This window comes from Diadema antillarum, unplaced genomic scaffold, assembly GCF_040938485.1.
Source record: "Diadema antillarum isolate AM-2024a unplaced genomic scaffold, OU_Dant_1.0 seq00000746_RagTag, whole genome shotgun sequence".
NCBI lineage: Eukaryota > Metazoa > Echinodermata > Echinoidea > Diadematoida > Diadematidae > Diadema > Diadema antillarum.
Genome location: NW_027271643.1, coordinates 476,465 through 501,170, shown reverse-complemented (window position 1 = coordinate 501,170; position 24,706 = coordinate 476,465). Strand labels below are relative to the sequence as shown.

Here is a 24,706-nt window from a genome sequence, read left to right as displayed (position 1 = left end):
TTGTCATCACTGACAAATTAAGGTGATCCGATTTTTTTTTTATCTATGATTCGAGTCCTGATCGCAACAGGCATGACCATACAAGTTTCATCTGTGTTTAGAGACATTGGCCGTGTGATGTTTGCATTCTCATTTAGCCAAGGGAGTCATATCTGCCATGTTAGGTACAAAATTCTGTATACACTATAACGAAAAAACAGCAACAAGTACATATGACCTTTGACCCACCTTTGCACTCCCAAGATTGCATCTGATGAAATAGTGGTTATTTTGTGAAATGATTCTGGCGACATCGTCTATACGTGTGAAAAATATGGGAAAGATAGGACAGGTATTCACTGTGAAAGATACAAGATGAAACATTTATGACCTTTGACCCTAATTTACATACCCAAGATGTTGTCCGATCTAGTAGTTGTTATTTTATGAAATAATGTACGAGACATGAACTAAACATGTGCAAAATATGGGGGTGATAGGGCGTGTTTTTCTTGAGTTATTGCAAAGAAAGTTGCAGAAAGAAAGAAATATCTCAATACATAGAAGATAAGCTTTAATTTCAACCAAGTTTTTTATCGTAATCCCGACATTGTATGAAAAAACGAAGGTAACAAAACGATAGCGCAAAGTCTCAGCTACAACATATTAAAATCTGGGAGAAATTCACCGAAGGGTAAGTGAGCTAGTGCTCGATAAAGACAATCATGTCAATTTTCACATTAAAAAAAAATCCCTCCCATAGAGATAACACGTCATAACGAAGATACAAAAAGAAGTACATATGACCTTTGACCTCAATTTGCACACCCAAGATGGCATCTGAGTAAAAAGTAGTTATTTTGTGAAATGATTCTTGTAACATAGTCTTCGCGTGTGCAAAATATGGGAAAGATAGAACATGTATTCACTAAAATACAGGGTGAAACACTTATGACCTTTGACCCTAATTTACATACCCAAGATGGTGTCCGATCAAGTAGTTGTTATTTTATGAAATAATTCACGTGACATGAACTAAACATGTGCAAAATATGGAAGTGATAGAGTCCGTTTTTCTTGAGTTATTGCAAAGAAAGTTGCAGAAAGAAAGAAATATCTCAATACATCGAAGATAAGCCTGAATTTCAACCCAATTTTTTGACGTGATTCTGACATCGTATGAAAAAACAAAGGGCACACTTACGGTAGCGTAAAGTCTCAGCTACAACATATCAAAATCTGGGAGAAATTTACCGAAGCTTAAGTGAGCTAGTGCTCGATAAAGATAGTCATGTCAATTTTCATTTCCAGAAAAACTGCACTCCCATAGAGATAACACGTAAACTGGTCAAATTTGACAATATTACTTTCAATCCATTTTTACGAGGTGATACCGTTATCCAATCAAAATTTAATTATGTTATGTTTGAAAGAACATTAAATAAGCTACATCATACTGAAATCTGGGTGAAAATTGACAAAGGACTAGTGAGTTACGCTCGAATGAACTTGAAATTTGATGACGTCATTTTGAAAATTTACTTTTTTTACTTTATTAAGAAATTTGATATCTTTTAATCATTTTGTCAGCATTGCCACCCCATGAAATGACATGTACAACTCATAAGCTTTCAAAATATGTACAGAAAATGGGGGGTCATCGTCCATCCTGACGAGTAAAATCGGATTTAAAATTGGCGGTTTTTTGGCATAGTTGCACTGTATATCGCCATTGACGCGCGCGCGGAATTTCAACTTTGACGGGCCCGTATGACGTCATATTGAGTCGGATTGACTTGAAACTTCGTAGAAATATTCCTTGACATTTTGGACATCCGATCCGTGTAAAAAAACTGAAAATTTCTATTGCATATGAGCTGTGTGTGCGAATATGTGCGCGCGCGTACGCGTCCGTCCAATTTTTTCAATTTTTCGAAAAATGCTCCAAATGGTCTGAAACGTGTGCAAAAAAATTTTGAGCTCGATTTGAGCATACAAATATTTCAACGCGCGCGTACGCGCGCGTTCTAAGATAAATATGAATTTTGACAATATGAGTAGAATTCGCTTGACTTAAAATATATGTGACGTAAATTTCATTGAAGAATTCGATTCTGTTAATGAGATATGGATGAAAATGTGTTTTCATATAATGACGTCATAGTGACGTCACGGTCGACTGATCACTATGATTTTATAAAATTTTTCGTCTTTGGGACATGATACATATATGGTATGAGTTTGAAGTTGATACTCTGGGTACTTTCTGAGTACGTAGATACACAACTTTTGTCCAGAAATAAAGAAAGAAGAAGAAGACTAGAGATTGTAATTTGTCATCACTGACAAATTAAGGTGATCCGATCTTTTTTTTAATCAATGATTCGAGTCCTGATGCTGCAAAGTCTCAGCTACAACATATTAAAATCTGAGAGAAATTCACCGAAGCATAAGTAAGATAGTGCTCGATAAAGAGAGTCATGTCAATCTTCACATCTAAAAAATTCCCTCCCATAGAGATAACACGTCATAGCGAAGATAGAAAAAGAAGTACATATGACCTTTGACCCCACTTTGCACAGACAAAATGGCATCTGAGCAAAAAGTGGTTATTTTATGAAATGATCCCTGTAACATGGTCTTTACGTGTGCAAAATATGGGAAAGATAGGACATGTATTCACCAAGATACAGGATGAAACATTTATGACCTTTGACCCTAATTTACATACCCAAGATGGCGTCTGATCAAGTAGTTGTAATTTTATGAAATTATTTTCGTGACATGAACTAAACATGTGCAAAATATGAAGGTGATAGGGGCTGTTTTTCTTGAGTTATTGCAAAGAAAGTTGCAAAAAGAAAGAAATATTTCAATACATCAAAGATAAATTTTAATTTCAACCAAGTTTTTTCACGTGATCCCGACAACGTATGAAAAAACAAAGGGCACACCTACGATAGCCCTACATCTCAGCTACAACATATTAAAATCTTAGAGAAATTCACCGAAGCATAAGTGAGCTAGTGCTCGATAAAGATAGTCATGTCAATTTTCATTTCCATAAAAATTGCACTCCCATAGAGATTACACGTAAACTGGTCAAATTTGACAAGGTTACCTTCAATCCATTTTTTCAAGGTAATGTCGTCATCAAATCAAAATTGTTTAATTACATTAATGAAAGAGTATTTCATAAGCTATAACATATTGAAATTTGGGTGAAAATTGGCAAAGGATTAGTGAGATACGCTCGAGTAAACTTGAAATTTGATGACGTCATTTTGAAAATTTACTTTTTTTACTTTATTAAGAAATTTGATATCTTTTAGTCATTTTATCAGCATAGCCAGCCCATGAAATGACATGTACAACTCATCAGCTTTCAGAATATGTAAAGAAAATGGGGGGTCACCGTCCATCCTGACGAGTAAAATCCGATTTAAAATTGGCGTTTTTTTGGCATAGTTGCACTGTGTATCCCCATTGACGCACGCGCGGAATTTTGAATTTGACGGGCCCGTATGACGTCATATTGAGTCGGATCGACTTGAAACTTGGTAGAAATATTCCTTGACATTTCGGACATCCGATCCGTGTGAAAAAACTGAAAATTTCTGTTTCATATTAGCTGTGCGTGCGTATATGTGCGCGCGCGTACGCGTCCGTCCAATTTTTTCAATTTTTCAAAAAATGCTCCAAATGGTCTGAAACGTGTGCAAAAAAAATTTGAGCTGGATTTGAGCATACAAATATTTCAACGCGCGCGTACGCGCGCGTTTTAAGAGAAAAATGAATTTTGAGAATATGAGTAAAATGCGCATAACTTGAAATATATGTGACGTAAATTTCATTGAAATATTTCATTCCATTAATGAGATATGCATGAAAATGTGTTTTCATATAATGACGTCATAGTGACGTCACGGTCGACTGATCACTATGATTTTACTTGCGCTGTCGTCTTTGGGACATGATACATATATGGTATGAGTTTGACATTGAGAGGCAATGCACTTTCTGAGCTAACCTCTGCACAACTTTTGAGGAGAAATAAAGAAGAAGAAGAAGAAGAAGAAGAACAAAGAACTAGAGATTGTAATTTGTCATCACTGACAAATTAAGGTGATCCGATTTTTTTTATCAATGATTTGAGTGCTGATCGTAACAGGCATGACCATAGAAGTTTTATCTCTGTTTAGAGGCGTTGGCCGTGTGATGTTTTTTTTCTCATTTAGCAAAGGGAGTCATATCTGCCATGTTTGGAACAGAATTCTATAACGAGGACTATAATGTTCTCCCCCCCCCCCCCCCCCCCCCCCCCCCCCCAGTTTGCTGCGCTGGGGGAAGAGTGGTTTGTTTCAAATGAAGTACAATCCCAAATGTAATGTGAGTTCATATCAATTTGGAACAGCATACCCCCATGTTGTATGCATTGTGATGGACAGTAATTGTACTTTATGCGGAGCAGGTCAAGAGGTCAATTGAAGGTCACATGACGCCATTAACCTTTAATATTCATGAGGTAAACAATAAGAAACAGTAGTAATTTCAGAGTTTTGGTAAAATCTTGTTGGAAACTTGGAGATATAGCACTGAATTATGTTTTATTTTATTTTTTTTAGCACTATGTGAGAAATATGTAATGATAATATGAAGGGGTATGAGTACATCTTATATTTCTAATATATTTTCAAAGTTAGTACCCTTTCAGACAGCAATTCCACAGCGCAGCACGTTCTCAGCCAAATCCCTTAACAATTCAATTCAGCATTAGGCACGAATAAGGCAATCTTGAGAGTGAATTCTGTGTTTCATCATAGTCTGAATAAGTTTTATTTGTTACTGTGCTTTTCAATGTGTGCATCAATGTCAAATTTAGAAAAAAAGTGCGAAAAGAAACATAAAAATTAGACAAAATATTGTGATAGATGTCATGTGAGCTGGACAATACGGAATGGATATCTCACGGGGAACAGCATTAATCCTTTGAAAACAAATTTGAACTATAACAAACTCTGTGCTACTTTCATATTTGTCACAATAAATTTGAAACACAAAAGAAAAAACAAATCTATTTCTAACATATTACAGTAAAGCCACGGAACATAATTTGAAACTGCCTGTGTGTTCCGAGCATCATAAATTCTATTTTTCACAACTGTGCGATGAGCTCAAGTCCTGGCAGTTTGACCATAAATGGTTTCAAAGAGAATCCACATTGAATCATATAAGCTATTTAAGTATCTGTCATATCAAGTAATGGCAAAGGATACAGGTTGATTGCACAGGAGGGATTCATACAGGTATTCGATGGTTTGCATTGCATGCAGTCATGGCGAATCTGTATAATATTTGTAAAATAAATGACATGTTAGAATGCTTGTTAGGAAGTACATGTAGCTGTGATGCAGTCTGTGTTAGATTAGACAGAATGTGGCATCACTGTTCACAAACATTGAAATGACAAGATTAAACATTACTCAGTACATGTTGATGAATGAAGAGTGAATCTTGAATGGGAGCTGGCGAACATCAACTTGGGTCAGTCATAAAACACATATAGCATAATCTTCCTATGGTTTTGAAGGTGTTATTCCCTGTTCCCCTTCCCTATCCCGTCCCCACACTGAACAAAAATCAAGCGAATTATTTGTCTTTCCTCTTTGACAAAATAACTTGTTGAATTGGAAAATTTTTCTTTTCATGTGCCATAGTGGTGTGGTCCCTCTTGAACTTGTGGCAATATGCTACCAAATGTCCTAACTTTCCTCTCCTTCCCCTGCCCTTTTTGCTGATTGCTCTGTGTGGTAACACCATCCACAATTTTTTGCTTCACTCTTGTTATTTAAGATATTTGTTACGCCCTTCCTGTTCCTGTTCCTCTTGCGAACCTGGTTTACATTTATCGTCCTTTCTAAACTGTGCCAGCTGTGAAACCAATTCTTCTTGAAAATCTAAGTGACCATATGTGACCCTGCAGCTCAAAAGAAACAAAAAGTCGCCAGACATGAATTTTTAGTTGAGATCATATTCTGAAAGAGCAGACTTTAAGCTTTAAAATGATTATAACTCAAATCAAATGAGGTGTCTTAACCTATCTAAATATTGGAAAGAAAGCACAAACTCAGGAAAAGTGGGACCTGAGAAAAGAGGCTCTGAAGTGCTATTCTATTCAAGCGCATAATTTTTACAAAACCGTGCTGGCTGTGCGATGAATGGGACCAAAAAAACAGAAAGTGAACCACCAGAGTAACAACAATGAAGGGATTATTAGATTAACTGAAATTGAGCATGCCTCATTAACACATTCTGTCCATAATTAATGCCAACTTTCAAAGCAGTAGCACTATCCTTTCATAAGTAATTAGAGTTGAAAGTGAGGAGTGTTGAGAAGGTTTTTCAGAAATGAAGAAGGGATTCTAAAGACACACCTAATCACACTATTCCACCAAAAATGTTTGAGATAAACTGCTAAAAAAACATACTTTCCTTCCCGTTTTATGATACCAAATTTTTCATAATGTAAAAGAAGACCCGCTTTTTCAGAAAATATGAAAAAGTCAAGTTCGGCTAGGTTGACCCATTTCAGTTATTTTCAGTCCTCACGCAAAATCAGTGTGTGCGACTTTATGTTCGTTTTGAGGTGCACGGGCACATATGTTTTTTTACGTTGTGAGCCTTCAGCAGTTTGTTGTTTTGCGCAGGTTGTAAACATTATATCGGAATTTATTACAGTAATAACAATGTGGTGAAAAAAAAATTGTCTTCCACCACCTGTTTACTTTGTGGAGAATATTGTTTTTACCTATACATGTAAGTTGATCAGATGGATCAACACCTCCGATAATTTTATTATAATTTTAACAGCTGCTGGTCGTTTAATATTTTGAGTTTTGAATTTTCCATTAATTACTACTTTTCTGTTAACAAAGTCAAAATCATTAGCATTATGAATTGATGTCATTATTGTTACAAGTCTCTTATCTTTCCATTGTGCTATTAGTTTATTTCCATTCCGAAAGCACCGCATATTCCCTGTTTTAGATATTTTGTTTCATTGGTGGTTTGCTGTTTTGAACTGTGTTGGATAGCCAAGCCTTTCCTTTTGTGTGGTGCTACGTGCTGAATATCGTTTTTCAAATAAATGATCAATAAGAGGGCTTGTTGTAAAAAAAAAAATTATCAAAATATACTTGGTATCCATCATTCCTTAGTGATTCACAAAGTTTCATAACAACTTGATAACCCAATCCCCTTCCATGCTCTGTCTTTGTCTTTTTCCCCTTCCCCCTAGTATAAATATCAAAGTCAATTGTGTACCCAGTTGATGATTCTGCCAGCTCGCAAACTTGAATTCCAAATTGAACTGGTTTATTCTTTGTGTGTTGTCGGATTCCTGGTCTACCCTTTGGCTTCACGATTCGTTCATCTACAGACACATTTTGGGGAGGAACATAGGATTGTCTACTTAAAGTTTTAAAATGACTGACGAGAAAGTCATCTTTTTGTAATCTATTTTTCTTGTCGCCCTCAGTGTTGGGGTTTACAATATGTAGGAAAGCACTGATGGCTTTGAATCTTTTGTGGGATGTGACAGATCGTGGAAAAGGAAAATTGTAAATAGGATTTTGGGACCAGAGTTTAGGGAGACGAGAAACACGAACGAGGCCAATGTTTATGTCGAGGCTGATGTAGTGATGGAATTCATCAGTTGTCAGGGGTTTCCAATTGTAGGGTTTTTCTAAGCGTGTGGGTGTTGGCGTATTATTTGTGAAATTACATATTTCAGTTACAATAGCTGCAGAAATGTGCAGTTGGAAAAAACTGAAGGAAGAAGTAAAACTTCTTGCTCTAATTCGGGTCATTATGGGTGGAAGATTTGGTCCATTGCTCGGTAATCGTGTAGAAATGCACACCTACCATTCGCATCGCCGTTTGTCAATCAAATTTTGTGCAGCTATTGGAGATGCTAAGTTGAACCATATCAGAGTTTTTCATGGAATTAGAGAGCCGAAAAGGGGAAAAAAAAATGAGAAATTGGAGCTGAAAAGTATGTCGGTCGCGAAGATAATCTCCGATGTAGTATTAAGTGCATCGATTTCACAGAGAACGATGTCAACGATCATAATCGATTCTGGTAGTCTCTAATTAGCCACTTACTAACAATATCAAACACGACTTGTGCAATATGTGTAGGCCCTACTTTCTTTTTTGTATTTTTTTCTCATTGTTTTCATTGCCACTACCCTACCAACGGTACCTTACTGGACCACTTCATGATCTTGATTATCACTATTCAAATTCACAGATTATTCATAAGTATCATAGACACATCGTCTACAGGCATTTGGACGTCCTTTCTTTAAAAATTGTGGCAAGTATTGATTTCATCATCTAGTCAGCAAAAAATGTTGACAGATATAAAGTCACACGCAGGATAAAATTAACTAAAACGATAAAAAACGGACGCATCAAGATCACTTTCTTTCTTCCACTGTTTACTGTCGAGCCGACGTAATCATTGTGGTTAAACATGAAACAAGCGGCTGTCTCACAGACTACAACGATCGATTATCATTGTTTTATCGCTCTTCCACATAATCGATCACGCATCATGCGACGCTACCCAGCCATCGATCGGCGTACTTTTGAGTCAAAATTAGCTATTTTTCTTCTGTAATTAGTTATGAAATTTCATGAAACCGTCAGATGTGGTCTATCTTGACATTTCTGATAGCCACAATAAGTTTTCATTGACAAATTAAGGAAGGAAATGGTAGGTGTGCAAGGTGTGCATTTCTACATGATTACCCATTGCTCTTGGCAGACACAAACTGTGGTTTCTCGGCTGGCCATCATCGGCAGTGTTGTATGTGTTGAAGGTGGTTGGAGTTTTAATGAAAAGGAAACAGAAAATGAATTATGGATGTAGATCAATTTGTTTGCAAACATCTAACTTGTGAGAATTTGACAAGAATATTAAGTTCACAATAAGCCATTTGATTTGTGGTGTTACTGAAGGTCCTCACCTTGCACAAGCATCAGATTTCATTTTCTTTGGAGCTGTTGTCCCATGGCCATGTTTTGGAATTTTCTTCCTAGAAGTAGGAAAAAGAGCAAGTTACATTTTCGGTAATCATGTAGAAATGCACACCATGCACACCTACCATTTCCTTCCTTAATTTGTCGATAAAAACTTCTCGTGGCTATCAGAAATGTCAAGATGAACCATATTTGATGGTTTCATGAAATTTCATGGCCAATGACAGAAGAAAAGTAGCTAATTTTGACTCAAAAGTACGCCGATCGACGGCTGTATCAGCGTAGCATGATTGATGATCGATTATGGGGAAAAGCGATATAATGATGATGATCGATCGTTATAGTCTGTGATACAGCCGCTTGTTTGGTGTTTAACCACAATAATTACGTCGGCTTAACAGTAAAAAGTTTAAGAAAGAAAGTGATTTCGATGCGTTTGTTTTTTGTTGTTTTAGTTAATTTTCTCCTGCGTGCTGCGTTTGACTGTATACAAACATTGTATCTGTCAACTTATTTTGCTGACTGAATGATGGGAGGATAATGTGTGTGCAAAACAATAAAAGATAATAAAATGGACCTTACTACGAAACAAAAGCAAATATTGGGGTTGCAGTTCTTGTATACATAATGAATAAAATGAAATGGAATAATGAATAGCGTTACTATCATAAAAACAATAATTTATACTATAAATTGAACTTATCAATTAAAAACATAAATTTAATACCATTTACCATCACCAGAAACAAACAACAAATCCCCTCCGAATTCAACTTCCTCCTTATCTTCTTTTCTCTCTCTTTCTCTCTCTCCCTCCTTCTAATAGCCTTACTCTTTTCTTCCACTTTTCCTTCAACCTCATTCTTTTCCCTTCAACATTATTCAAATTAAATCATTAACTTTTGTCATGATAAAATTAATACTTGCCACAATTTCTAAAGGAAGGACGTCTAAATCCTGATATGAATAATCTGTATCAATAATTTAAGTAGTGATAATCATGATAGTGGCAATGAAAAGAATGAGAAAAAATAAGAAAATGAAAATAGATCTAGGGCCCACACGTATTGCACAAGTCGTGTTAATATTGTTAGTAAGCGGCTAATTAGAGACTACCAGAATCGATTATAATCGTTGACATTGTTCTCTGTGAAATCGATGCACTGCTTACTACGTCGGAACTATGATCGCGACCGACGTACTTTTCAACTCCGATTTCTCATTTTTCTTCCCTTTTCGGCTTTCTAATTCTATGAAAACTCTCTGATATGGTTGAATTTAGCATCTCCAAGAGCTGCACAAAATTTGATTGACAAACGGCGAAGCGAACGGTAGGTGTGCATTTCTACATGATTACCACATTTTCTGCAGTAAATCTACATCTGTAACTTCATTTTACATATGAGATGAATGTGTTGTGCTGACCAGAGCCCAACATGTTTTTATACCTTCCTACTTTGATGTCAGAACATGCGTAGTTGCGGAGTTTATGCAGTGAATGTCGCTTGTAGCTGTGTTTGTTTAGTCTACTGAGCTGTGCTTGTTTCCTTTTTCTGGACAAAACGTCTTGGCAGAAAGTTTTCATACTAGCCATATGCGCACAAGTATGGTAGGCCTGTTATGTGTTTCCTTTTTTTTTCTTTTTCTTTTTTGTTCTGGCATTCGTTAGACCTACTTTTGAACAAGCTCTAGATCTTAGTTGGGTTTTATACATTTACCTCACCTATTCATGGCTATGACTATCATTGATAGCTAGGCGTATTGTACAGGATAGGGTTAGAGTGCTGCATTATTAGCACCCAGTCAGTGAAAAGGAGTGGAATTGTTACACTTCTTCCACATAAATGAAATGAAAATCACAACAGGAAGCACTATATTCCAATGTTGTCTCACCTTTTGGTCTTCTTTTGAGATGGTGGTTCCCACTCACTTGAATCACTATGAGTGGGGCTAGTATCAGCCAGATCGTTGTCACTGGAGAGATCAGTATCGGTTTCTGACGAAGTTTGTGAAAATGCATCAACAGAATCACTTGAATCTGTAGAAAATTTATTTTCTGAATATTTTTCACTATCAGAAAGATCCTTTGAAGTGATTTTGGTAGTATTCAGACGGGTTTTAGATCGCAATTCACACACGCTGTCACCACACACCAGCAAGCAGCATTGTAGATGTAAGAAGGCTCACAGTGAGACTTAGAGCACCACCAGTGGTATTTTGCATGCTCATTGTCACATGCGTCTTTTTCAAAGGCCTAGGGGGATGCTTGACTAGCGCCAACTACAGTATTGAAATTTGGTAAGCAGAACATTTGAAGTGTGTGTTATGTGCCAGTCTTTGCTCTAGCTCAATCGGAGCTGGGTAAGACTTTGATAACTGATACAAAATAAATCAATGTCAGTAGTGGCAACACTGTTTCGACAGGATCACACAGGATGAATGGGGGCCCCATGTGTGTGTGTTAATGGGGGTATTGGTGAGTTTTTAACAGAGGGTTGGGTGCCTGCTGCCAGGGTGGTGTCACCTCCCTGCTGCTACCAAAAAGAGAGGAGAGCAGAAAAAGAGGAGTGGAACCTTGAGCAGGCCGGAGTGCGATAGCGAAAGTTGGCGATGGAGGGGGAGAGAGAGAGGGAGAGGTGGGGGGGGGGGGGGGGGTGGGGGCGCAGTGACTGACCACCGACTACGAGGTGTGGAAGTTAAAGACACAATGCGCTTCAGATGTAACACTGTTTACCACAATGGTTATTGCACAGCTATGCAGCATCTGTGTGATCTGTTCAAGCACTGTCTGGCGGTTCCTACGCCAATCTGAATGCCGTCTCCAGCATTTGTGCTAAAGTGAAATCAATTCTTAAAACATAATCTAACGAAGTCATAAGAATTTTATGATGCCCTGGAAAATGACGGTTCTCGTGCTATCAGGGTTGGTGTCTTATAATGGCAATCAGATAGAATTGTTTAAATCAGTCAATGTAAGAGTTGTTGTGATTGTAACTGTTGTTTCTAAAAAAATGAGTGGAAATTTTCACTCTTATAGGAGTGAATACAGAAAAGAGTGCGTTTAATGTGAAATTGGAGTGATTTTCGAGTGAGAATGTCCGTTTTCGCTCTTTAGTGTGACGTCAGGGATGATTCCAAAATCTTCGAGTGATCTCTGAGGTCACTCCAAAATGAGTGGGGGTGAACATTTTCACTCATGATTCACTGCTATTTCACCCAAAATTCACTTTTTTTGTGTGTTTACTCATTTAAAAGTGAAAATTTTCACTTGATTTTTTTTTAGAGAGCATCTATGTGCAATTACGTTACTGTGCTCTAATCAAAGCGTTTGTTGAGAGTGGAGAGGGCGTTATGTTGTCTTGAATACTATTTTTAGTGGCAACGTGATGCCCTTATTGTCAACCGACGATTTTCTTCCAATGGAAATCTGCATACGTGAACAACTATCATACTAACAAAGAGGACAGTGAGTGTTGGTTTTAGGTCTGTACGGCACAGGACCACTTTGTGGTGTGCTTCCACGTCATGAAGTATAACCTTAACTTTACTGTTACGTTATTACTTTCAACAAGTACTATGTGTGGGCCTTTTGATTGTTTACCATGATGTCAAGGTGTGAGATAAACAAGACGGGAAGAGGGAAGCGAAAAGGGGAAAGTGGAGATTGTGAATAGTGTGAAAGGAGGTGGGGAGTGAAGAGAGGAATGGTGTGGTGGGGGCTTATTGGAAGAGAGGGAAATAGAATATATCGCAGGAAGACTAGGAATATAACTTGCCATTGAACAATAATATGTGCAGATCGTTACATGCAGAATAATAGAATTCGAATGGGCTTATGTTGGGGAATTTGGCTGCCGCTTGTGTGAGAGAAGTGGCTACAAAACACGCCTCAACTGCCCGATTTTATGTTGTCGTTTTCACCGTGAGAGCAAAAGATTTTCCCTACATGGGCAAACGTCAAAGATCCATCAAAGCGACCTTCATTTACGTAGCCAAGATGGTGTCCGATCATGTAGTTGTTATCTTATGAGGGTAATGTTGGTGGTCTGAGCTATGTTAGCATGTGCGAGATTTTGGACCAATAGGACGTGTTTTTAGTTGTTGCCTAAAATGTTGCGAAAAGAGGAGAATAAGAGAATAATTTTAACCAAGTTTTTGGACGTGATCCCGACACTGAATAAGCAAATGGAAGGGGTGTATATGGTAGCCCAAGTTTCAGCAGAAATATATTAAAATTTAGGTGAAATTCATCGAAGCATTAGTGAGCCAGTGCTTGCGAAAGACAGCCATTTCAATTTTCATTTTCTGAAAAATTGCTTTTTCATAGGGATAACAAGTGTTAAAAAGTGGTGAAATCTGAAAAGTTTAAGTTAAATCCATTTTTACGAGCTGATGCAGTCATGTGATAATTTTTTTTCTTTCATTTATGTGAAGGAGCATTTAGTAAGGCTGTGGGAGCGGTAGCGAGGGGTCAGGATCTTGTGCGGGTGGAGATGGTCACTACCAAGCTTTTCGTGATGTCAGAATGTGGAAACTCTACGCAGTTGATTTTGAAATTGGGACAGTTTTCTGTTTTTGTGTGGCGAAGTATGATATTCGACTGTTGGGATCAGTGGGAGAATGAAGTAGGCATGATTGTTTGGGTTTAGAGTTTTTAACGCTAGTGTGCCTAATTGATTGTTTTCTTATAGGGCAGAATATCAATTCATCACTGATATATCATTATGGATCACACTTCCAAAATAAATGTTTGAAGTTTGAAGTTTGAAGTGTTATTAGCAACAACAATTGAGCATGTTCTTTTTCAATAACACTGTTATAATTACATACGCATGTGAAAAAAATTCTTATCTATTACTCCTTTACAATACATATTTAAAGGGTGACATTTGAGATTTATATTTGAATATGATACGTGTAGCCTAATTCTACAAAGTTGTTGTTAACAAGGGAACCAAAAGTTAGCACAAGTGCTAGCCGAGATTGGTCACCTTGATCTCCATACTAAAAAGCTAAACACAAAAGAAAAAATTATTGCATTTTAGTTGAAATGGCTGTTAATATTTATGCAATGTTCATCATTCATTTTGTAACATAGAAAAACTAATCATACTTGTTACAGTATAATATCTATCAGAGTAGGAAATCTACAAGGCATTTATGAAACGTAGATCTTTTGCTTTGTTCACGCATTTCTTGTGGTAATGTGTTCCAAAGTTGGTCCTGAGTAAGAAATCGAAAATTGTCCCTGTGTGGTTCTAAATTTTGGTAAGTACAACATTCTTTTTTCATTTGTTCTTGTCCTGTAAGTATGATGCGCAATTTGGCAATATTCATACAGTGGGTGTGGAAAAGTTCCATTGCAGAGATCGTACGTAAATGTTAAAATTGAAAACTTATGTAACCTAACAACATCTAGAAGTTTGAATCGTTGGAGCAATGGCTCTGAATGCGTTCGTAAAGTCGAAAATGTTATAGCTCTCAGAGCCATTTTTTGAGAAATATGTATACAATTTAGGTGGGATTTATAAGTACTGCCCTATACCATGCCGATGAGTTTGCGGTGTTGTTTACATTTTCGTCGTTGATATCATGTGATGAGGCGAGAATGATCCGCTAGGGGAGTGGGGTGGGAGTGGGAACTGAAAGTGGGTGTCGGTGTATCAGAAGGTTATGATGAGTGAGAGAAAGCAGTGTACGATGAGAATTTGACAGTGGAAGGGTGGCAGTGAGATGGATGACAATGAAATGAGTGAAGTTTGTTGTTCACTGATGCAGTGTTGATGGAGACAAAACATTGTGCTGACATAATGTGTTCCATTTTTCATTCTTGGCGCTGTTCTTATGTTTTCGTATGGGGAAGGGTGAAGTTGATCTTTCAGGTTCAGCCCATTGTGCATATGGTTCGAAGTGTCGAGCGTTCGTTAGGCAGTTTGTTGTTGGTTGAAGTCTTCGTGCCGCAAGTGAGAAAGTGAGTTTTTGCGTTATTATTTTTTGTTTTTGATTATTGTTTATGTGGTGTTCTTGGTTATTAGGCCTTATGCGGTTGATTGTTTGCGGGGCAGAAATAGAGCTTGGTCGCAATAGTATGATGAAAGTTTTGAAGTTAGTTGTCAATGTTGTTATCGTGCGAAGTTCTTATAGCGAACATGGCGAGGGTTTTTATGATTTAGGTTAAGTGGCCGCTTATAGGATGTTTTGTTATTATGGCAACGGACTTTGGTGTGAATATGAAATTTGCGTGAAGCATGGGTTGTCTTTAAGTGGGTTTGTAGGGCAAATGGGGCTTAGGTGTGCTAATATCGTGGTCTTGTTTGTAGTTTTTACTTCAATATGTTGTGACTGTGTGTGGAAACGGGATGGTCTCCGTGTTAAAGGTGTGGGATATTAGAAGAAAAAAGGGGTTATTAATTTTTTTTGGGGCGGGAGGGATGGGGGAGGGGTCGGTTTTACGTTGAATGATGTTGTTAATGTTTGAAGATTTTGATGAACTCATAACTGTAAGTTGTGAAATAGAAATTTTGCTCTGATCAGTGGTGGTGTTGGTATTTCCTATTGATTATGTTTGTGTTTTTGGTTTTTTTTTTGTGCAGATGAGTGCCCGCGTTACAAAACGCATAAAAATTGTCGAGAAGGGGGAAATGCGGCGTAAGCAGGGAGGGCTAATGTTCTGCCGGCTAGCGGCCATCGCCGAAGGGTGCGACGAAGTGGTTGAGGTGTTTTCCGACGTGAAACATGAAAAGGTCGTAACCAAAATGATGGGGCTGGAGGCTGGGGCGCTGGTGACAGCAACAAATGTGCAGGAAGGGCCCGGGTACTACCGGCTGACAGATAAGACGAGTCTGGTGGGTAGCTCATGTCTGTGGTTGTTCATGTTGTTGCTGATGAAAAAATTCTATGTGAAGGAGAACAGTATTTTTATTTAGTAATATTCAATCAATAAGGGCATGTTGTGGGTGTTGGACATTGAGATGTTCTATGTTAGGTTTTAGTATGTGTTTATAAGACAGTAAAAGTAGTCTTGTGTCTAACCATTTTTGATTATCTGGTTGTATGATTCAAAGCCAGGGGAGTATGTGTTCTAAATGCGATATAAGTGTTTGGTTAGCAAAATTATGGGTGAAAGTTGAACGTTTTATGACATGGGATGAAAAGGGGATATTACATTTGGTTTTGGTAAATGAGATGTGGAAAATAGTTAGATTTAGGGATGCCTTATGTTGTGGTTGATCTCGTGTTTTTTGTTGGGAAAGTGAATAATTGAGTTGGGAGTGAATATCAAATGTGCTAAATTATCCATATCGGGTGTTTTGGTTGTGTTTTAAAAGATGGGTGTTTTTAAAATGGTGTTGTTCGCTTCAATGTGATGTTGCAGTGTGTGCTATTTGGGCGCGTATAGCTGTTATGTCAGAATTTAGGCCGGGCGTGGTTGGGTAATAAATATGAAGTTTGGAATGAGGGGAAGATGGGTTGTGTTCATTTTTTTCTTTTTTTGATGAGTGCATGATGTCAAGCTTTGTCATGTTTTGCAGTGATGTTTTTGTGTGTTTTCTTTTTTTAGATTGATGGCAAAGTGGCCGTCTTTCATGTGAATGAGGCGGCTGTCCGGGGCTTTACGTGCCCTGATGTCGTCGATTTTAAAGATCTCAAGACCAGTCCAAAGAAGAGGAGGGTATCTTTGGTCGGCGTGGTGAGGGATGTGAGTTATGTTTGTGATATTTTAATTATTATTTGTTATGTTTTCTGTGTTTTTATTTTGGTGGGTGTGTGAGGGGCAATATTTTTTTGTAGGTGTTACGTTTTTTTTTATGAAGAGAAAGTTATTTGAGGTAAAGCTTGTTTTATTTGTTGGGCACGTGAGTTGTTCATTGTTGTTGTTGGGCTTTTTTGTGAGGGAAGCAAATAAGTGCTATTTTTCGTTGTCCCTTGTTGGGGTCAATTAGGGTGTTATGTTGGCGTGTGCGGGTATGTGGGGAATTTAAGTCTATGCGTGGAGTGTGGATAGGTTATTTATTTCTATGTAGAAGAATGATGGTTTTGTAACATGTGAGGGTGTTGGGTGTATGTGTGTTGTTGGTGTGTCTGGTGTGCGTTGTGTTTTGTGTTGTGTGTGTGGGGGGGGGTGGTGTGTGTGTGCGTGCGTGTGTGTGTGTCGAGTGTTCGTGTGTGTGCATGTGTGGTGGTTTTGTTTTATAGAGCAAGTCTTTGTTTTGAATGTTCATGTGAAAGTGCTTTGAATGGGATCGATGAAGACAGTGCTAATTGTGTGAAAACAGGGTGTTGTGATTTGTGACCACATTTTAGTGACAGGTGCATTGGTGTAAAAATAGTATGTCAATTTGTAAATTGTCACTGAAACGTGGTGATAGAGCATGGTTGTGAATGGGGTAATGATGATGGTGGTGGTGTGTGTGTGGAGCTTGTTCACAAACAAAGTGATGATTCGATGTGTGCCAAATGGTCATATTTGCGGTTGAAGATCAAGAAAAGTAAAGAGAACAATGAAAAAATGTTGCTTCTTTTTATTACAAATTCAAATTTGTGGCTTTACCTGTTTTTTTCTTTGTGGCCGTGCCTATTCGACGGAATTTGTGAAAATGGGCTTAGGAGTTTTTGCGATGAAATTCTTAATTGAATGTGGTTTGCTCCAGTTGGGAGGAATTGGTGTGGTTTAATTTTGTTTGCTTTGAATTTTGTTTTTTAGGTTGGTGGAGATAGAGCGAAGAAGACGTTGAAACTAGAGGAGGCGACTGGAGAGGTCGTGACCGTCAATTTGTGGGGGGCGTGTGCCGACACGTCCGTGTGCGTAGACGACCCCGTGAAGGTTGTGGCAGCCGAAGTGCTGAGCGAGAAAGTTGTAACGTCTTGCCCATCAACGAAGGTAGAGGTGAGTTGATGAAGGTTTTTCGGAAGTGTTAACATTTCTTTTTGTGAGAAGGTTTGAGCATTTTTTGTGTATGTGTGTTTTTTTATTGTTGTGGGTTTTTGTTTTTTGTGGTGGTCTAGAGTGTTAAAGCTTCAAGGCGGTGGTTCAGTCTTGCAGGAAAATTATTTTATGTTTATTGGGAGCTTGATGTTTAGTTCGCCAGCAAATGCTGTGACTTTTAGGTGCGGGTCATGCCGTGATGGTGATCTGTAGGAGTTCGTGGTTGTTTTTGCTGAGTGCGCGGTGTGACGTGTGCGTTCGAGTATGTCGAATTATGTTAGTGCTGGAAAATGTGGGAAATTTCCTAGGTCTCGTGCGCGGTTTCCTGTCCTTTTTTTTTTCCATTTGATTTCATTTCACATTGATGCATTTTGACATGCGTATTTTTTTATTTTCATTTCCAATCACACAGAGGTTATATGCTTTGTCATGATTACGTATGTTGGAACATAATTCTTGCAGTAATACATGTTGGTTCGTAAAAGAACTTCATGGGAATGAAAATTGTGAGGCCGTTAAAAAGCGAACTTGTAGATTGCAGTCCCTTCACTTACGTTGCGTTATTACTATACATTAATTATGTGTGAGTTTATAACACCATACAACGATATGTGTACTGACAAGTTAAACATTGAATTAGGCAACTTTCATTCTATCGAATTGGATGGCTACACGAAGTGTATCTCTCATATGTGTTCACATACAGATACGCACACACACATTCTCACACACAAAGAGACGAACACACACACACACACACACACACACACATAGTCATGCTCATACGTATACTTATGCGCACACACATACAGATGTGCATATACACACATATGCAGATACAAACACACACGCATGCACTCACACACACACACACACACACATATGCCGACAGATATTCATATGCATACACAAATGCTCAAGCACACACACATACTGATATTGACATTTGCACACACATGCACGTATGTACCCACTTGTGCAGCGACATAGAGTTTGCAGATACAAAAGAGAGTACGGAGAGAGGGGGGGGGGGGGTGGTGTGTTGTAGGGAAACGAAGGGTTTACTCAGGGCGCAGGGTCCCAGAAAAAAATGACTTCGTTCAGTCCACCCCGCAGAAAAGTTTGACTGCATGGGGTGGTCGGTTGGTTCCTCTGAAACACCCCTACAAGAGCCCTAGGTTGTATGTGGCTCCAAATCGTGGTATCAATAAGATTTTACAGGCCAGTTATTGTAAAACGAGAAATGTTCGCGTGCTTTTTAATTTGCGAATTTCGCGAGCGCGAAGATTCGTGAAATTAAACTGCACGCGGAAGTTTAGGAAAATAAAGAGAATAATAGGAATTTTTTTTGCTTCATATGTATGTGTGTATATGAAGAGTTTGTTTGCCAAAACCGATAAGTGCATGTTTGCCAAATGGAGGTATTTGCGATTAAAGGTCAAGAAAAATAAAGAGAATGATAGGCAAATTTTTGCTTGTTTTGACCACAACTTCAAAAATATGCCTTTATAGTGAGCAATGTATCATTTAAAAGGTTTTATTTTGTTTTTTATGACAGTGATCGCGGTTCAAAATATTCAAAAATGGGCTTATCGGTTTTTGCAAACTAACCTTTCATATGTTTTTTACGAAAGCTAAGGAACACAAGAGTGGGTTTAATTCATTGGTGGTTAATCCAGCGCATGTTTGTGTTTAATCTTTACAGAGAAACTTATCTGCGTTTTTGAATAACCTTCCTTTATGAACATGAACAATTATTGCTTTCCTCTGCTCTCTTCCGGGTTTGTTTTGCTTAACCATCGCTCTGTTAATGCTCAAAAGGGCTAACATTAGAATATTATTGGCTTTGCTCTCTGTGTTCCCCCCTTTTTTTTTCAAGGGTAATTTGTGTGCATACATTACTAAAAACTGTGTTCTCTGAAGTCAATTTTGTTTTGAAAGTGCGACGGGTGCAACTTTTTCATGCGTTTTACTATTCGAAGATGATATCTTCTTTCAACGGCCGTTTAATATTATGCCTTTGTTTACAAAATTGCTGTAACTTGAGAATGCTTCAGTATATTCTGTGCACAAGTTGTACGAAAAATGTGCGAGAGGAAGGACATGCTCATTGAGTTTTTTGAAATTATGGGCTTTAGTTCTTGAGTTATTGACAGCTGTATCATGGTTGGATATTATTAGTTGCCTTGGCAGTAGAAGATTTTTTTTTTTTTTTTTACAATAGTCAAGAAAAAGTTTTTTTTTTTAATTGCATCTGTGAAATTAAAAGATCAAAGCTTGCTGCAGCAGGAGGTGTTTTGGGGGTTACCAATCACCTGTGGGCATCCGGTTATGATGGTAACCATTGTCAGTATTATAATTTACGATGAACCCTACTGTGTTGTCGACATCTCAAGCAACGTGTATATGAAGTTTTATGCCAGTTTGGTGATTATTTCATGAAATAACTGCAAAAACTGTGATAAGCTGGGTATCTTCAGTGCCCAAATAGTGACGAGCGTCATTGACCCTAGTGTTTATTTCTAGTCATTTTTATTTCGTCTTTATTTCTCTGAGTTGCAATGTGTGTGTTGGGCAGAAGCCCGCTGTGTTGTGGTAAGCCGGGTGGGGGCTCATACCCTGTGGTTGCGATTCGGGCGTCGCAATCACTGGTTGTGCGCTCTGACTCTGTTTACTTCAAGTCGGAGAAATAAAGACGAAATAAAAACGTCTAGAAACTGCAATATGTAGCCTTTCAGCTTGGTGTGAAAAATTAGTTGCAGGCGAATTCCTTGTTAGTCGAAGAAAAAGTGTGCGTGCGCTAACACTACTACACGCACCACTGCGCTGGCGCATGTAGCTAGCAGGGGTAGTAGTGAGTGTAATAGTCTTGGCTTGCGCAGACCCCTTTGCGTTTGTTCCAACAAATAATGATGAAGAATGGCCAGCAAAATTCTACTGGCACCACAATTTGGAACCACATGGTACCTGGGGATGTTCATGGTGGTCCCATCTACCACCCTTTTGGTGAAACTTTTTGTGTGGGGTGGGTTGAACCAGGGAGACCCCCTCCTTGGTTGAACGAACTCTTTAATTAAGCCTGCTACAGGAATTAGCGCCTTGACTAGGTGGTCAGCATTGTCGATGCAGGTTGAAGAGAAAAGAACAAGAATTCAAGCAGACAAACTAATCATGGAGGATTATCAGCTAATCAGATTCTTTTAGTTGCTAGAGAATGATTTGAAACTAAGAGAACTCTTAATATGTCTATCTCAAGGGGATTCCAAAATTTTAGGTCACTGTTGATTTAGGTGGGTTTTGTGAATAGGGTTCGGGTAATGGGCGAATTTTTCTGTCTTTTGCTGTCGTATTAGTTTATGGTCTTTTCTCTTTTCAGAGTATGGGGTGAGTTTTTGTCTGTTTGTTTGTTGGTGTTTGGGTGATGTGTGTGTGTGCGATTGATTATCTGCGTGTGAGCGAGATCATTGTAACTTTGAAGTCTTAATTAATTGTGTGCTTTTGTTTTGTTTGAATGGGAGTAATTTTTTTTTTCTTTTTTAAGCAGTTTGTAATCTTCTTTCGGTTGTTGAGTTATCTATGTGTCATTGTGTTCCATATTTGATGCAAAATTGGTGTTGTTCTTGGTGTGCAAACTCTGCACAAAAAGAAGAAGAAGAAGGGGATGTGAAAAAAGTAATAGAAATATCCGTGTGAAGCAGAGTAATCAAATTACAAATTATGTTGATATAATATAGGGTCTAACTGTTGTAGAATAGTTTCGGCGGTGTAATGCACATTATGATTAGTTATCATACACATTCACTCATCACAGTCGTTATCTCCATGATCACGACCAGTACATTCACTATGTTTATAACAATGGTATTATGCCTCTTTGTGTGACAAGGCTGTTTAAGAAACATGAATGGTTTGTGCTTGCCAGGATATACTCGGTCATTATTGCAGTCATGTATGTCAAATTTAGCCCAACTATTACATTTCAAATAATTAGAGTGGTCAGCGTTTTCGCAAGGCGAATGTGAGGGGGTGTGTTTTTTGAAGAAAGTAGAAGGATGAATACGATCGACGCGATCGTGTTATATACAGTAATGTGCTGTATGGGCTCAGTGCTGTGCGCATTACGCCCGACGCTTTGGCTGCTAATGTGGCTTGGTCGCATTTAGGCAATCATGTAGGTTTTTCTTGTTCCTTTTTCCCTGTCATCGCTTTTGTGTGTGGTTGTTGGCGATAAACTTCTCCCTTTTTTTTGCAATGTGTTTTGTCTCTCGTTTATGAGGTAATGGCGATTTTGGTCTGGGTTTGTCCTTTAGCAAAAATAAGCATGTGGGCTGACAATCTGTTGCAGTTTAAAAATTGTTAGTAAGACTTGTTGGGTTGTAGGAAGAAGAAATTGTCACTGTTTGGGCTCATCCGTTGACGGTTCGAGTGATGGTGTTTTGGGTGCTTGAATTGTGAACAACGGATATTGGGTTATCAATAAAAGTTTTGAGGGTTTTTGTGATGCGCTACGTCTGTTCAGGGAGGTGTATTACACCTCCCTGGTCTGTTATTAGCATGGGCAGCGCTATTACTGCGGGTCTGAAGTGACTCTCCCACTGAGGACATCTCACCTTTTTCCCTATATGTTAGCCTGCGCGGAGAATGAAAAATTGATGCATGGTTTTTCAGCCAACAGGAGTATAATAATGAGAGTGTGAATGCTTTCTGTGTGCGTGATCTTTTGTTACAAGTGCGCAGTGACCGTGTTGTCTGGGGTGGGGGAGAGGAGGGGGAGGGGGTTGGCTGATCGGACCGTCCACTGCGATTTGAGCTATTATAATGTCTGCGGTTAATGCTACATTGTCTGCTGCCCTCAAAGAACTTTAATCTGTCAATACTTGTGTTTGACTTGTGGGGAGAGAAACTTTATACATCCTCACGTAATTTAGCCTTCAAGTGTGGGCTTAAGTGTCATCTTTTAATAGTTATTGTGTTGATTTGTGGTGTCGTTAGAACAATGTTAATAATGTTAATGTTAATAACTGAAGTAGAGTTCTCTATGTTACATTATAGATAGTATGCTTTTGTGTCTGACTTCCTTTTAGAAAAAAAAGAAAGTATCAATGTGTGATTTTGAAGGCGAGTTGTGTTCTTGTCATGTTTGTTTTGTTTTGTTTTGATTTATTTTTTGTTTCGTTTTGGTTTTTGTTTTTGTTGAGTGTGTGTGTTTATGTGTGTATTTTGTTCTTTCACATAACCCTTTCTTTATCTTTCCTTTCCACTTCTCCCTTCATTTCTGCCCTTGTTTGATGTAAATAGTGTCCCTTCCCCCATTGCACATAGTTTCCCTTGTCTATTTCCTGTTTTCGTTTGAGATTGTGTGTTCTTTTGTTATCTTTTTCCAGTATGTGCAGATATTATGAATAAACATGTGGTTTTTTTTTGTCTTTTATTCTTGAGGGACCTTGTGTTACAAGCTATGCCTCAGTAGGGTCTATTCGTTTGCCTTTCTCAAAATGCTGCCACCCTTTCTTCTCATTTCACATATTCTTGTAATTATATATTTATGTGTTTGCCGAAATTTTTAGTGTTGGTTGTTGTTGTTCGTATATGCTCCAGAAAGAAAGTGTCAATGTTATTGTTATGTTATTGTTATATTGGTTGTTGTTGGAAGAAAGACAAATAAATAAGTAAACTTGAATTTCCACTTACGTTGTTACCATTTTGGAATGGTGCTTTATCTATTCAAGTTTTTGCTTTTGGTGTTCATCTGAAAATTGATGGTCCCATTTTCCTCTTATCAGCAGTGTATGCTGTGTTATGCCCAAGTGTTTAATCATGGAAGTTGAAAATGGCGTGATGTCTTTTTTGTTGTTGAATGTTTAGTCGAATTTTGAATGGCAGTAACAGATGTGTCCTAATTGCAGAGGTTCCAACCCAAAGCACCTTCTGATCTGGGGACTTTCTCGTCTGAAACCTTTAGCAAACGGGAGGCTGTAACTTGAAGTGCGAAGTTCGTAGGGTGCTAGGTGGTCTCTTGTGTTATCTAAGGTTTTTTTTTCAACATTCAACAACAATGAGTGAGAAATCCTTTCTAACGGGACACACAGAGCCAGGGCGGGAGAAATTAGATCTCAAGGGGGAGAGTGGGAGATTTTGCAAAAATTGTTTTTCGGCGGGTGATTTCCTGTCAAAATGGGTGTGTTGGAGTCTCTGTAATTGCCACAAGCGTAGGGTTCACTATCTTTTCTTTTTGCAGGACTATGTGGAAACATATAGTTCAACAATGAGGTGGCCTATTGTAGTGTGTGTTATCTTGAGTGTTTAAGACAAATATTATCTGTTGTTTTCATAATTTGGATGGGATGTTAGTTGCAAAATTAAAGATGAGAGTAGAGGACTGAACATTATGGTTTAAGGTTATATTTGGAGGATTGGGGTTTGTCAGTGAGGGGTGTGTCTGTCAGTTTGCTATTGATTTTTTTATTGTTTTTATATATCATTCTAGTGTCATTGTGTGTCTTTGCAATTTCAGGCGCACGGTTCTGTGAGAAGAGAAGGCACGATCATTGCTATCTCTGATGCCGCGGATGGGTGAGTGTGAATATGTGCGTTGAGCGTTCTGTTTTAGCCCATTCATAAAAGAACTTCCCAGATGAAACATCCAACAAAATATCGAACAATTCAATAACATTTTGACAAGTTTTGAGAAAATCTTTACTCTGATTGGCTGATTTCTCTGCGCTTGTTGAGCAAAAGAAGGAAAATGGAGCTCTT

The 24,706-nt window shown here is 38.2% G+C and overlaps 1 long non-coding RNA gene across 1 annotated transcript; it reads right to left on the bottom strand.

The window, feature by feature from the left end:
* Window positions 1–4,323: 4,323 nt before the first annotated feature.
* On the bottom strand, window positions 4,324–11,144 carry LOC139738503 (uncharacterized). Its single transcript, XR_011711452.1, has 3 exons — window positions 10,918–11,144; window positions 9,012–9,080; window positions 4,324–5,323 (listed from the first exon to the last, which is right to left on the bottom strand). It is a non-coding gene; the product is annotated as an uncharacterized lncRNA (long non-coding RNA).
* Between the last annotated feature and the right edge of the window lie 13,562 nt (window positions 11,145–24,706).